A 16,171-nucleotide genomic window follows, 5' to 3' on the forward strand; every position below is an offset into this window, starting at 1 on the left:
CTGTGCTCGGGGTGAGTGGGACTGTTGCCTGATGACTGGACAGCTTAACGACCCCCCCCCCGAATAAATGCTATGCTTACCCAGATCGTTTATTCTCAGATGTTGGAAGATAGTATGCCACCATGCATGTGTTCGTTGATAGTTAAGTTTAAGAGACATTACACAGAAGATCTCCCCATTGGAGCTCCTACTTGAGATGAGTTGGACTATTGGATACTTATAGATACACGAAGTTTAGAGAAGAAAAGTGCAGCAGGTACAATTTTATTAGCACTGCAGTAACCAGGAATATTAAGCATTACCATTTAAAATGCGTGTGTTGTGAACCCTAGCTGAGTGCGGTAGATGATGAGAACGAATACTGTGCAATGGATCCGGGTCTACTGCTGGTGTGATGTACTGTAGTAGAATGAAAGAATTAAAGATAGTAATGACTGTATATGCTCATCTGTGATTACATTAAATGCCAATAAAAATATGTTTAAAAAAAATAAATAAAAGAGCACCTGTTGCCTATAATATTAATATGAGGTTCTCTGGACAGTGGTGAACTCTCTGGATTAAGTCTAAATTTCAAGCCAGAAATATCAAATGGGATCCTTAGCATGATCACCTCTAATGCTGCTCTGGAGGAATTAGCGCCTGCTACTGGTCTCACCATCTGGTGATTTCTGGAGCACTGAGCTATGAATAGATTCCTTCTTGATGTATAGGACTAAAGTGTATTTTTCAAATAATGTATTCATTGATTTTAGCAAGAGTAACAATATAAATAATTGCAAGTAGGGTATAATGGTCAAATGTACACACTGGCAAACTAAAGGGCCAGTGGAATAGTGCGATTTTGCATCTATTTTCTTCATGATTAGGAATGTTTGGTTTGTGTTACACAATCCACTAAATAATCTGCAGATTAGAAATGTTGGTTATAGCCAAAACAGATACTGCTTCGAAGAAATCTGCAATGCTGTGGAAGGAGTCATTTCAATGTTCCTAACATTGTTTTATTTCTTTATAAATGTCGGCTGTCTTGAATCTGAAAATGCCTCACAGGGAGACACTTGTCTTGTAAATATGTAAGGCATACCACTGTTCTGCAGGGCTTTTTTCATGCTTGAAAGTAGTGCTTAAACATGCTCTATGGAGGAAGTAGAAAGAGACGCCGGCACTAAATTCCAATAGACATTGCATTTTGAGTAGCATGTGCTAAATTCAAGTACATTTGATTTCTTAAACGAATCAGAAATTTCAGAATCATTAACATCCACTTTGTATGAATATTTCCGTGTGTTAAAATAGCTAGATAACAATAGAGAACATGATGCATAATCTTCCTTCAAGCTCATAATTTTTCTCTTTCCTGTTACTTAACTGCGCGCACCTTATTGCATAAATTGGTTCTGCATTGCTGTAAAATTTTAGAATCTTCATGTTCTATGGGTAGTCACAGCAGGAAATGAATTCAGTTCGCCTAATGGACTTTGTATATCCTACTTTCGCCTTTTCCATGAACAAGAGAAAGGCGTGGGGTGGGGGTGGGTCTCTGGTTCACCAGGCTGGCTCGAGAGACATTCTGTGTTTGGCGCATGTAAATATGGGAAGATTAAACAATGCAAAGATGTGCGGTTGCTGGTTCTTGCATAGCTTTAAAATACATCACAGTCAGTGTGGTTTTTACACACCAGATACCTTAATAATACAAAAGACAATCAAATAAAATATCCTACTTCACCCAACTCAAAAAATTGACATTTCCATTTCAAGTATTTATTTACTAAAGAAACCTAAGCTATTCAATTAATCACTCAATCATAGCGGGGGTAAGGTAGCTTGTATCTCCTCCATTGGAGAGGTGCCAGGAGGGGCCCGATGTTAAAGCATGCCACCCATTGGGTGGGTGAGGGCTTCTGTACCTAAACAAGGAGACGTCTCTCACCTGGTAACCTCTCTTTCATGTTGCCATTCCCCAGATATAGGCAGACAGTTCTTTTGTGTTTTTTGTAGTTATTAGGGGATTGTACTGCCTGCCTTTTACCCTTCTCACCCCGTCCGTCTGTCAAACTACCTGAAGTCTAATATTAACATAGTTCCTCACTGGGCTCAGAAAGTCGCCTCATGCTCCTTGGACAACTCTGTACCATACTCAAGCTCTTGGGCTGGCCTACTTTTGTTGGCGGGGAGGGGGGGTTGTGGGAAGATTAACCTCTACCCTCCATTTAGCCAGACTGAGGCTTCGTTTTTGGTATCCTTGCTTTAAAACAGAACTTATCTGATCTGTAATTTAACACATTTGTCTAAAGCAATGATCATTGGTTAGAAGTCCGGGCGTGGCGAGGGGATGGGGGCTGATGGCAGCAGCCCAGTGGGTAGATTTTCAAGATGTGCAAGAGCTGCATGGGTGGGGTGGGGTCAGCTCAATCGGGCCCACACCGGCACCAGCTACAACCTCAGCCTGCATATTGCTGCATCAGCCCAGCCTAGTCCAGCCTAAGTGCAGCTGGGCCCAGGTACCCCCCGCCCCAGCCCCAGGCCTAGGCTCAGGCAAGAGGGCGAAAGGATTGTAAAAAGAGTGGAAGGAGGACAACATCTGTCTTTAGCCATACGAGCCTCCAACAGCCTCCTCCTGCTCCACCTCACAAGTGCCAGCAGATCACTGGTAACATTTCTCAGTCAATGCCAGTGCACATAAGGATAGGACGGAAAGCGACGGAGCAAGAGAAAAAGGCATCGCCATTACTACCGCAAAGACTTTCCCAGTAAGCCACAGCGAAAATGAGAACATTAAGCACCATGCTATGTCAAGCACAAGTGCACCAGCGACCTCAGAAAACAGTAAAAAGGCAAAAAGCCAAGCAGCAGTGCACTTGAAAATAGGATACTCGAAAAGCCAAACAGCGCTCAGCAATGAAAATAACCCCCTGGAAATATCCCCTGATCAGGGGAGACGTGAAAGACGAGAGAGAAGTGAAGACCGCTCATGCAGATGTCATCCACGCAGATCAGCATGGCGAAAGGTGCTCATTGTCGAGCGGGTGCTTAAAGTTCTCATGCCTACAATTCATTGAACGACAACAGCTAGATATGAACCCAGATCTGAACTCAGACACTGTGGATGTGAGGCCCGCCGCCTCGCTGCAAACAGAGGTGCTGGCAAAAATCAATAAAACACTAGATACCATGGCTGACGCAGCAGTGCTGCATGCAAATAAATTAGAGGTGCAAACTCCATCCTGCAGACATCACCATTCTAATCACAAGAATTGATGGCAATCTGGAATGCCGGAACAACCTAATTGTTAGCGCTCAGGATTCAGTACAAATGGAGCTAAAGCAAAGCATGTGCGCATGCGGGCTCCTCCTGGAAATAGCAATTCACCCAGAGAGGATGACCACTTTGACTGAGGATCTGCAAAGAGAAGCTATGGAAGCAGGCACCACAAGTGCCCTTGCCCAACAGCAAGGCCACCAAGCCTCAGGAGCTGTAGGCACCCCAGTGTGTGCTCCAATCTCCTTAATAGGGCTAAGTACAGTGGAAGAGCCATAGGAAGAAAAGGGGGCAGCTAAGGCACACAGATTTTAAACAAATTGAACCACCCGTTAATCAGACTACCATAGGCAGCGACAAACATCATCAGGGTCCAGATCCAATGCCTACAACTGCACCAAATCTACAAAATAGGACACCGAAAAGTGATACCAACGCACCGGAGGTAGCGGAAGTACCATTGTCAAGGGGAAAAAAAAAGATTGCACAAATGAACAAAGGCAACAAAAACAGAAGATCAAATCTCCTGCACTGGTTACAGCAAGATAAACAAGAGCCCAATGGAACAACCACCCCATCTAGTTCTGAAGCCGATATGGATCTTGTAGGAGAGTAGGGTCTGCTTTCTATGTTCACCCCCACTTTTTGCTTTTGCTTTACTGGTTTTCGACTTAGATGTGGCTGTGGGCCTGCTAATCAGACCCACAGCCCTGCTGTTCTCTCTCTAAATTAATACTATGTACTTTAGGTGCATAACCCATTTGGATAGGATCACCTTATTGGCCCCTGTACAGTGTACCCTAGGTACCCAGGGCATAGGTGTACCCTAGGCCTACCAGGGGCTGCAGCATGTATTATGCCACCCCTGGCCTGGCCTTCCATTTTGACACAACTGGCTTATCACTCAGCTGGGGCAAGGTCGTGTAATCACCCCTTGCTTAGGTGTAGTATTCCTATACCTAACTTACATATAGACACATGTGTACCTATCAGTCACTCCTATGGCAGGCCTTGACAATCCTGGAGGCAGAGTGCTTGGTAACATGTGAGATGGTGCTCTAGCATGAGCTGAGCCTGTCTGCAGCTTTCGGAACCTTGTCCTTATAGCTGTTCTATGATATAGCCTACCATATACTCTTAAAGTGCCTTATAATCTTAGACGGTTATGGTAACTATGGTTTGGCTTTATCAAAACATGTCGTGTAAGGTGTCTAACACTAGGGAATCATACCCCCATGCCAGTTCTGGACATGAGAATATTATTCCCCCCTTCTAGAGGGAAAGACATGTTAAAATCATACTTCAACTGTTAGCCTCTGACCAAAGCCTCAGCATCACAAAATGGATGCTGCTGCCACGACACAAGTCTGACCTCCTGCAGCTGGGAGTGATCCCAGCCAGGGAGGCCTGGACAATAGGTTTCCTGCTTGGGGAGGTGCTAGCACCTCCCCAGACAGCCTTTAGTGTATTGGGGCAGGGTGGGCTGAAAGGAATGAGACATGCCTGGGGCACACAAGGTGTTCCTTGCATAGTCCAGTTCAAACCGGCGCTGGGGCATTCCAGCCCCAGCTCTGGCGCGAAACTGGACAAAGGGAAGTGGGTGTAACCACCCCCTCCCAGGTACCACCCATAAGGCGTGACCTAGCAGGTATCCCAGCCCCCCAGATTAGTATAAGAGTGGGAGTTGGGCCTCAAGACTTTAGATTATCCTGAACCTGCAAAACTGAACAGAAACTCTGGACCTTCGACATTCGACGAAAGAAGAAGACTGAAGAATCTCCCTTGTAGCCAAGGAGTGGCTACCCTGTGCAAACAGGCACCATCAAGAGACTACCCTTTGCTTTGCGACCGTTCTACGAGGAACCGACTGCAGAGCCCGACCAGAGCCTTGACTTCCAGACTTCTCCGACCCTCATCCACATCTGCAGCAGAGCTGAGATCCGTGGAGGCGACGAGCGACGTGGGACCGGCTACCTGGGAAAAGTGGCTAGTAACTTACAGCGCAGCTTCTGAGGTACCCTCGAAGCTGTGCACCGGGGATTGAGAAGCCCCAACCCCAAGCACCATCTGCACCGAAGATCAGCCCCCCACACTCCACGAGTCCTGCGTGGGGCCCTTCAGCATTTTCCTGCTTGCCGCGTCTGTCCGGTTGCTTGCCCGCTGGCTAGTGGCCTCTGTGACGACGCACCCTGAAATCTTCTGCGCTGGTTTGGCTCCTCCAGACTGGCTCCCGTTTCTCTGCAAAGAAGAAGCACCCCAGACCTTCCTGGTCTGCACCAGAAGCAAGTCCTTCGTTCTTCGTGGGTTCCGCTTGCCAAGGCTTGGTGAGTCCTAGTCCAACTTCGACGCCGCCGACAGCAAGAGCCTTCGTGGGACAGCTCGCCTCCTGGTCCTGGTCGTCCTCGACGCTTCCTGGTCCTCCTGGCTGCAGCGACAAGCTTCACCTTCACCTGCAACTCTTCACGACATCGCCTGGTTCCTTCCTGGTTCCACGTGGTCACTGGCTAGTGACCTTGACTCTGTCCCTTCTGCTTGCAGGTTTCTTCTCTTCTTGATCCCAGCCTTGGGATCCACCGGACACTCTCCCCTGACTGCCTGTCAGCATCTTTCTTCAGGCATCCATAGGAGTCGACGACGAAAACGACGCATCTTCACCCCTATGCACCCGCAGCCTGTGGGCTAGGTAACTTGGGTACTCCGGTGCTCATCAGGATAGTGACTATCCTAGTGTCTAGTTTTCAAGTCTCAACTTCCTAGCTACTCCGGAAGTGTCCTAAATCTACCGTATTTCTAAACTGTAATATTGCTATTGACTTTTACGCATTACGCGTGAGTGTTTCCACTCTGCACACGAATCCCGTGGGCCTCCCACTTCCTAACTAACGCTAGTGTAGTGTAGCCCCAGCGATTCCCTAGGCCTAGGCCTATTCTATTTCCGTGACAGTGGTTCTTATACCACTTACTTAGTATATGGTTTGCGTGGCCCCTAGGGCCTAACTGTATTACTTACCTGTGTGACTTACTGTATGCATTAATAAGACTGTGTTGTACTTACCTCTAATCTCATAAAGAGTGCTGAGGGTTTGCTTAGAATAAATACACTTTATTTTATATATATATCTGTTGTGGTGTCCTTTCATTTGGTATTCAAGGGATTATATATGGTATCACAGCTGGCTTCACATGCCATTCAGAGTTTAGCCTAAGACTGCTCTTGTCCATGCTACCACTAGGATAGCTGGTCTATAAGGTTGACTTTACAACCAATCACCATAAGGGTATTTGGACTGATATAAGGTGTACACTAGAACTAGTGACATCATACATCAGGCCAACTTCTCACAGATCTCAAGCCAACTTGAAAGGGAACACCCAGGGAAGGCAGAAAAAGCCACTGTAAAAGGTACATCAAAACAGGAAACCTTGATAGAACCAGAATGGTCCCCACAATTCAATCCACCGCCCCTCACAGAATAGGCAAATCAACTAATGGACAACAGACCAATAGTACCAAATAAATCTACAGTTGGGACGCAAACAATTACAAACCCTCTAAGTTCTGGAGCACCTACCGAAACACTCAGTCAGCACAAGGCACAGGGCACAAGGGAGAACTACACAAAAAAACAGTTAGAGAACCTCCTGATATCCATGGAAGGATGCGGATCTCCAAAATAGCTTGTTCAGAAACCGAAGAAGAAAGATAAACCAGAACGAAAATGTTGGGGGATGACCCCCAGTCTAGAATATGGGGCCGGCAATGCTCAAAGCAGCAGGCAGATTTCTAAGACCGAATCAGACCACAAAATAGTACTCTGACCATAATACGTCCCAAGAGACAAGTGGGATGTCTTCAATAGAGGAAATATCGTGAAACACTGCGCCAATCTACCAGGTTACATTAGCTCCGTTGACACTGATGCCGTGGTCTCCCCCCCCCGAAAGTGGAGAGATAAACAAACGTACCAAAATTATCTTTACCAGTAGCACACCAGTAAAAGTACTGAAGAAGAACAAGGCACAGCTAGAAAAATGGGGAATAAAAGTCTCACAACCCCCAGTGACCAAATACCCAACTTTTCTCATACAGACAGAAGCAAACTCCAACAAAACACTAGGTCACGAACAACTAGGACAAAGTCGACAAAAGAACACTTATGACTCAATACTAAGGGGCATCAAAAAGAGAAGCCGACCTCCGGAAGTTTTAGAAGGCGAGCGAACAATAAAGGGCAAGCAGTGCAGGGGACGGCCTCCGTTGCACAGCGCGGCAAGCCAAACCATGGATTAGGCATGTTTACCACAACCATTAAGCACCCAGCCCTAACACACGGAATCAGGCAGCGCACGGACCACATTGAAAATCATCTCATGGAACATAAGAGGTCTAACGGATTCTGAAATAAAGAATACCACAATTGCAGACTTACGAAGATACTATAGCGCTCCAAGAAACATGGGCACTCCACTCATCCCCCTGGCTTCACAACTTATGAAGCTTTGGCAACAGCATCACAAATAGGAGGGTCATGTCTCAGGAAGTTGAAGAGCGAGGTCTAACCTTTCTCTCATCATAGGGTGCATCTACCTTCACCCGCTAAGATAAGAGAGTCAGCCCTGACCACACTGCTCCCAATACTGAGAAATCTAAAAACATAGCACCCGGATGCATGTGGGTCATCATGGGAGACTTTAATGCCAACTTAATGTGTGTAGAACCAAATAATATTCTCATAGACCTGGAGAATGAAATATGGGATATTACAATACCAAAGGTCTGATAATCAAGGCAAAGGTCTAGCAGCCACCTTAAATCAGCTAGGTCTCTGCATTTTAAATAGTAGATTCCAGTCAGACGCACCGGCTACTTACAACATTATTCCTGTTTTCCTGGATAACATGCGGGTGTCCGTAGCCCACTTTCAGTATATAAGCAAATTTGAAATTAATCCATCCCTGGCGAGTAACCATGCTTTCCTCAAATGCGAAGTACTGGACCCAAGACCCGGTCGATCCAAAGTAAATTTAATTGGAATGCAAGAAAAACTTGAGCCCATAAATAAAATGAAATTGAACATGGTGGATCGAGCAGGGCAGGGAGCCAGAGTGGGTCAGTTCCTAGTGGAGATCTCAAGAAAAACAAACAAATGAAAAACTCGAATTAAACATCTGGGGGTCCCTTCTACATAAAGGAGAACGATGGAGTCCTTCTAAAGAAGGCCACCAGCGAATATCTTGGGCTGTGCAAAACTATGCAAAACTACAACTAGTAAAAGTTGCAGTAGGAACTCAATAACTGTGCCTTAAAACAACAACTAAAAGCCCTGAAAAAACCTCAGTCGTTATAAGGGGGAAAATAGGTGGCTGTGGAACTGGTTTGTCGCGATAAGGTTAAAATACAGGAAATTCCTATTTACCTTAAAAAGAGATGATGAAGCCAGAAGGTGGACCGATAAAATCTGAAGACTATAGGACATTTTGGCTATAGATTTATAATATGCCAGCCCTAAAACAGCAGGGGATTACGGCTAATATCGTCCCTACATCAAAAGTCTATATGTAGATCATGCCGTAGATGGCATGGAGGTCGGTTCACTTGGGAAGGGAACCAACGCGGAAACTACATCATTGAACCCAGACCAAATAGAAATTACATCAATAAACTCAGAGCAAGTGGTGACAGCGATTAAAGCAATGTGCTCAAAAGAGCCCCAGGCCAAAGTGGTATTCCAGCCGCGACATACAAATGGACCCCAACTCGATGGGCCTCAGTAATGCTGTTTCCCCTCTCCCCCATTTCAAGAGCATTTGCTGTTGGCAGCCAGATTCACGGAAAGGCTCACTATTAGTTCCCTTGTGCAAGAAAGGTTCTGGTTCATGCCCGGAGAACAATTGCCTGATCGCACTCCTGGACACGTCAGGGAAGTGCTACGCCAGCATTCTTAATAGGGAACTATAAACCTGGGCAGCAGAAAAAAAGCTGACCCCCCCCAGTCAAACAGGCTTCCAATAGAGTAGCCATATCGAAGGTAACCTAACCTGCATCTCTTATCTGAAGTAGCCATGGCCTCCAAGGGCAAGGCCTTCTACGCTGGATTTCTAGAGTTTCAAACCGCATTCTATAGTGTCTCAAGATCAAGACACTGGTCAAAGTTGAATGCCTGGGGCATCCCACCCCATTTACTGAAAGCCATCATAGTGATGTATTCCAACACCTGGGTAAAAATAAAAGTCAGCGCCAGGTTGGCCACCACTGCAAAAATCAGGACTAATGAAGGCCTGAAGCAAGGCTGCATACTAGCACCACTTCTATTAACTTTGTACTTGCCAGATTTAACAGAGCATCTTGAGAAGAAGAGGGCATGTCCACCAAACGTGGCCAGCACCAGCGTTCAGTCGCTCCAGTATGCAGATGATATGGTTCTTATTGATTTGAAACCGATAGGACTGCAGAGACTCTTCAATGCACTTGTCTCTTACTGCAGAGCTAATAATCGGAAGATAAACATGGCATAAACAAAGGTCCCGATTAAGTGCAGTCGAAATTGTTGACACATACAAATATCTGGGGGTTTTGCTGGACTGCAGGGCTGCATTGTTCTACACATCCTTGCACAACAGGCGTCAGCAAACTCTTTGGAATGGGCATTTTGCAAGCTAAAGAAATCAAAAGTGAATCCAGATCTACAGGCCCTCCTAAAGGTGATGGCCTGCAAATTATTACCTACCATCGCCTATGGAGCACTGACATTAAGAGATAAGAGGGCACAATCCACCTGCTATAGAAGAGTCTTTCCCTTGCCTAACTGCCCCTCGCATGTACATATTCGGCAAGAATGTGGCCTGTATTCGCAGCATCTGATACTAAAGGCGAAGTTCCTGACCTACTACCTCAAAACCAAGCAGGAAAAGAATAATACACTAACACAGGTAATCTGGGAAGTAATAAACAATCCCATGACAAGCTAGCATAAATACCTAAACCATGCATTGGTTGTCTTGGAGGCTTGAGAAATTTGGTCAAGTAACATCCCGAGCCCTAACCTCAAAACTGTTGGTCAAAAAAGCAAAATTAATATTAGGGAACAGGATGTGCAGGCTCTGAAGAAATACTGTATGAACCAGGGGTTCTGCCGACCTACCTCTCACTTCCTTTTGGTAAGGCCATGAAAAAACTGCTGATTCTGTGCAAAAGGAGAGGAATCACTGACTCACATTCTCTGTATCTGGGAAAAGCTGCCCCCGTTAAGAAAATTCTGGTTGCAGCCAATATGGCATACACTAAGCATCAGGACCTGCCAATGTGCCATGCACGCCTGTCTGAGAGGCAACTCATTGCAGCCAGCGGCTCGATTTCTGAAATTTATGAAAACTGCACTAGCGCCTTCCGTCAATGGAGTGGACTCTGAACTTCTAAAATGCTGCAAAAAATTATAGTTTGAAAACAATGCACTTTATATGGGCATTAAGAGTTGACTTTGCACATCCGATAAGCCAGCACATGAGGCATTGGGGATACAGGCGAACTGAGTATTTCACGCCCCCTTAAGGTCTTTATGATCACAGGGCCAGACAAGGCTACCTCCTTCGTAGGCCTTTTTAACCATTATACTATCCCCATCCTCGGCCTTTTGAGCCATTATACTAAATCGTCTCCATCCTATTTTAAGATAATAGGCAGCAAAAACCCCTGCACTTTATTTAGGCCTTAGTTAAGCCTATTTATTAGACGCAAACAGAGCACCTTAAGCCTATGGAGGCTAGGCGCCTCTATCGCCAAAGCAGGCCTCTTAATGCACTTTAAACATATTGCACTTTCCCAGAGTATCAGTATAGGAACCTAAAATAGAGGCGACCAGTGCCTGGGAGGTTACGTCATTCTATTATCACGGTAGGCCTCCCAACTCAACATGCAGTTAAAACATCACACTCTAAACACTACTACAGCTAGGCCTTAGCTTTGGAATGTATGCCTATACCCGAGATAAAGATAGTACCTTAGGCACAGAAGGCATCTCACTACACTGCCTTTACCAGAACATATACTAGGGACAAATGAACGGGCATTGGATGCAGATGTTGCTTTTAATGGGCTCGCGAAGTATACCATTTAAGGACTCATTTGTAAGCAGCTAAACATATATTGTACAACCCGAGAAACTTGTTTTTTTATTGTAATGATTTTAAATAATTGTACAATAATGAATCTATCTCTGTCATTTCTTGCCGTCTGCACTCTGTGAGAAATTGCCAGATTCCCTAAGAGAGGGACCTTGGGTGAATACAAAAGAGAATCTAGATGGCTTACACAGGGCATCCCATGTTTACTAGTGGGCGTGACAGCACACAGGCGCTCTCAAGGATAGGACTAGCCTGTGGAGAGCACTGACTGTAGGGTTCCCCTATCTAACATGTCACTCATTCTCTGTTACTAAATGACGCATGAGGGATGGTCAATACCAGTAGTATTTCACAAAGGGAGTTTGAGCAGCTACGTAATAGCACCCCAGGCCTAGAACCGCAAAACCATTGCAAAGTATAGCGTCATGATTTTATGTATTTTAGCCACACCTGCTTTACACCCCTCTCCTACTCTTGAAATATGCAGTAAAGAAGGTGTGCAAAACCACAATATTTGTACATAAATACAGAAATGTGGAAATTGCCATTTTGATCAGAGCGACCCTTCCTGCTCTTCATAATGGGAGACAAATCCAAATTTCAGCATGCGCTGCCATTTTCTCAACAACAGGTCCTGAACTGCCCCCAATTACTATCTCTTAGAGCGGTTTCTTCAATGCCCAGATGCTTGACATAATCTACACTCCAGCGCAACAGGTACTCGTAACTCATTGGAACTGTGGAAAGATCCCAGACTTATTCCAGATTATTTTGATTCCCGCATTCAAGCCATATCGTATTATTTCAGGATCACTGGCAAAAGATTGGTCTCAGCGTGTCTTATAGAAAAGTAGGTTATCAGCATACATAGATTCAGTCTTCTGTTTGTACTTTTTTGCAACTTCGGAAAAAAACGGATTCAGGATTAATCTGGTTTAATATTGCAAAAGGAGCATGGATGTTTATTTATTTCCAAGTTTGTAATGCTTAGGGGAGAGGATGTAGCCTTACGGTTAGAGGTCGACCTCGAAGCTGGGTAACCGGGTTCAGGGACATCTTAAGGATTTTGGGGGCCCCTGTTCAGAACAGCTTTGAATTTATGATACAATTTGAGACCCTGTTTTCCACGCCGTTTCCGCTTCCTCAGCTGCCTTAGCGATCCAGTTTGCATCATAGACATTAGCCTATATATTTCTGATGTATAAGGATGCGCGCAGCTGACAGCGGTAGGATTTCGTGTTTCCTGCCCTGCTACTAGGTTTTTAATACTTTTTAAATTGTATGTGTGGCTAAATTACTCTGTGCTTTTTAACAATTTCTCCTACCTACGCGCACTTGCACTTTACTTGATTCTGCTTGCCTACATCTCCTTAGCTGCTCCGATTCGCATCTCACTTTTCCTCCAGTCCTGGTCCACTGCAGCTGATATGCCGAATGTGCGGAGGGCTGGGGCTACTATCGGGCTCCTCACTTCCGCCCACGCAGTTTCCACTTCCTCAGCTACGTTAGCGATCCAGTTTGCATCATAGGCATTAGCCTATATATTTCCCGATGCAAACGGGGGCGCGCAGCGGGCGTGCCGCTGGCACGCCAAAGGCAAGCCCATCTGTGCATGTCAGCGTCCCGGAGGCGTACGGCGCCGGCCATGCTGCCCAGTTCCTCTCCGGTGAGTTTCTTCAACTATATTACAATAGCGAAAAACTGCTTAGCCTTAGGCGGCTACCATTATGTCAGTGTACAGCGGCTGATCCGAGCTTGGAGGTAGACTTTCGATGCAATAAGTGCAACTTGTCTCTCCTCCAGCCCAGGAAACTCGCACCCATGATCCTCCCACGCAACAATAAGTTTAAAAACAATAAGAAAACTTAAAGGCCATCCTTTTAAATTGTCGCTCTATGCAAAAGCATGAAACCCATATTTGTGATCTACTTTTACAAGAACAGCCTGATCATTTATTTTCACTGAGACCTGTCTGTCTGAAGCCTCCAACCCTACTATCACCTCGGCCATACCTGCGGGTTATAAAATCCGACCGAGTGGAAAGGGGGGCAATGTCGCCATAATTTACAATGAAAAAGTAGACTGCTCTCCCATCCTGATGGAAAACATCGAGGGAACGGGGTGCTTAGGCTTCCACTGAACCTTATCCCCCCCATCGTAGCATAGCTGTTATTCGGATTTACAGACGTCCCGGTGCAATTGGAAATTTTATTACTACACTTAATACAGCCACCACCTCCCTGGACTTAAAATACAATAACTGCCTTATTCTGGGAGATTTCAATATACATATGGACAATGGAAAAGGCCCTCAAACAATTTCCTTGTTGGAGACGCTGCAGGCCTGCAACATGTTTCCATCTATTTATTCTGCCACCCATGAGAAGGACCAACTCTTTCACAACTTTGACATATCAGTAAGCCTACCTCTTCCCATTACCTGGTCTGACCACCTTCTATTAAAATTAGTCATTCCCAACTCTGCCACAGCCCCTTGGGCTAACGCAGGGCAGAGGGTCCCTAATTACTGGATGTTCCATAAAATATCCATCCCGATGTTCGCAGACGCCCTCGGTCATTCATCACTTGAGCTGTCTGGCTGCCCCAACTCAGACGCCGTCTCAATAGATTCATGGCTCCGAACCAACATTAGTGCAGCAGTACCAGTTGTTTCCCTCTTCCAAGAGGTCGGCCCCACCATCTCCATGGTTTAACGATTCCCTCAGATCTAGAAAAAGAAATGGTAGAAAAATGAAACCAAAATGGTGTAAATCCTATCTACCTGAGGACAGGAAGGTGTAGAAAGACACCTTAAATGCTCATTACATTCTTGTGAAGGCAGCCAAGAAAAACTTTTCAATCCAAGATAGAAAATGCCTTAAATAAGAGTAAGGAAATCATTAGCATAGTTAAATCCTTCACCGCCACGAAAGCTGGCACAAGGGAAGGGCCATGCACAGAAGAATTGTCTAAGCAAATCGCTCAATTCTTCCACACAAAGAGCTCCGTGTTCCAACAAGCCTCAACTCGCATCTCGGAGGAAGAACTGACCTCCCTTAGTTATAATAGCACATTTCACCTCTAGGATCCTCCATCTTTACTAGCTTTCCCTGAGTTTCAGCTTGAAGAGTCACTGACCCTTCTCCAAAGCATTAGGTCTGGCTCTCCCACCGACCCATGTCCAGCAAATATCCTGAACTTATTAGCTCCCACCATAAAACCCACGGTAAACCAGCTCTTTAATGCTTCCCTCTCCTAAGGAAACATGTTGAAATTATGGAAGAATGCTAAGATTCTTCCACCGATAAAAAAGGCTGACGCCAAACCGACGGACCCTGCCAAATACAAGACAATCTCCCTTCTTCCGGCCCTCTCCAAAGTATTAAAGAAGCATGTAAACAAGGCCCTCCAAAAACACATTGAAGATGGGAAGCTCCTTCATGAGTGCCAATCCTGTTTTAGGGCTAACTACAGTACGGAGTCCGCTCTGCTGGAAGTGACTGAATTTCTTAAGGGTAAGCTGGACCAGGGAGGCAAGGCTGTTCTGATATTGCTCGATCTTTCGGCGGCCTTCGATACGGTCCTACATGAGAGGCTCCTGGAGAGACTTGCTAACATCGGCCTGGGGGGGACCGCCTTAACTTGGATGTCATCCTTCTTGGCAAATAGATCTCAGGCCATCTGCCCCCACACCCCTTTCTCATCCCCGATTCAGGGCATGAATGTAGGTGTCCCTCAGGGCTCCATTCTCAGTCCTGCCTTTTTTAATATAGATCTATCCCCCCTTGCATTTCTGGTAGAGGAACAGGGTGCCAAAATTGTTTCGTATGCTGATCACTCAGCTGATTTTTTTCATGTGAAAAAGGAACCGATTTTGACAGGGCAATGATTAGGTCTTGCCCCACAAAGGATTTAACTGGCATGAGATCAATCAGCTGAAGTGCAATCCGGACAAAACTGAAGTTGTTTTCTTTGGTAATCCAGAAACGCCTGACTGCAGCTCTTGGTGGCAAAAAGATCTGCAGCCCCCGCCCGTGGAAAAGGCAAAAGTCAAAAACTTAGGAATTGTCATGGACAAGACACTCTCCATGTGCTTTCAAATCCAAATTCTAACTGGCGCTTGCTTTGGCGTACTCTGGAAGCTAAATAAATTCCTGCCACTGTTACCGCTTGAGAGTAGAAAGATCGTGGTGCAGGCTCTGGTGACATCAAAGCTTGACTATGTCAACAGCTTGTACCTCGGTCTTCCCAAATCTCTTATCCAGCCCCTACAAGTGGTACAAAACGCGGCGGCCAGAGCCATCCTGAGACCTAAACCCAGATCTATTATGATCCCTATTCTTAAGTCTCTACACTGGCTCTGCATAAAAGAACGGATCGACTTCAAAGCGAGGACCATCTTCTTTAAACCTTTCCACAGCTTAGGAGCCGGCTACCTAAATAAGTGCTTTAATCGCTACACAACATCTAGACCCCTAAGATCTTCCAATGCCAACCTGGCCATCGTGCCTAAAATATGCCGTGCCCGCACTGGAGACAGATTCCTCTGCTTTCTAGGCGCAAAATTGTGGAATAGACTCTCTGAGACTAACCACAGACCTACTCTCTTTCAGGAAGAACTTAAAAACCTTGCTTTTTAATAACTTATGGGTCTTTTACTCACGTTTTCCTCCCGCTGTCACGTGCTAGGACACTCTAGTCTGAGTAACTGCGCGCTTTATTGAATACACTATTTCATTAGGTCCCTGACAGCACAAAGGAACACTCGTCCAAATTCTAAGGGCC

The 16,171-nt window shown here is 45.6% G+C and overlaps 1 protein-coding gene across 8 annotated transcripts in view; it reads right to left on the reverse strand.

Annotated features, from left to right (window-relative positions):
• ZNF821 (zinc finger protein 821) overlaps positions 1-16,171 on the reverse strand; it is a 294,135-nt gene that overhangs the window by 98,669 nt on the left and 179,295 nt on the right. The window lies entirely within an intron of this gene.

This window comes from Triturus cristatus, chromosome 12 (assembly GCF_964204655.1).
Source record: "Triturus cristatus chromosome 12, aTriCri1.1, whole genome shotgun sequence".
NCBI lineage: Eukaryota > Metazoa > Chordata > Amphibia > Caudata > Salamandridae > Triturus > Triturus cristatus.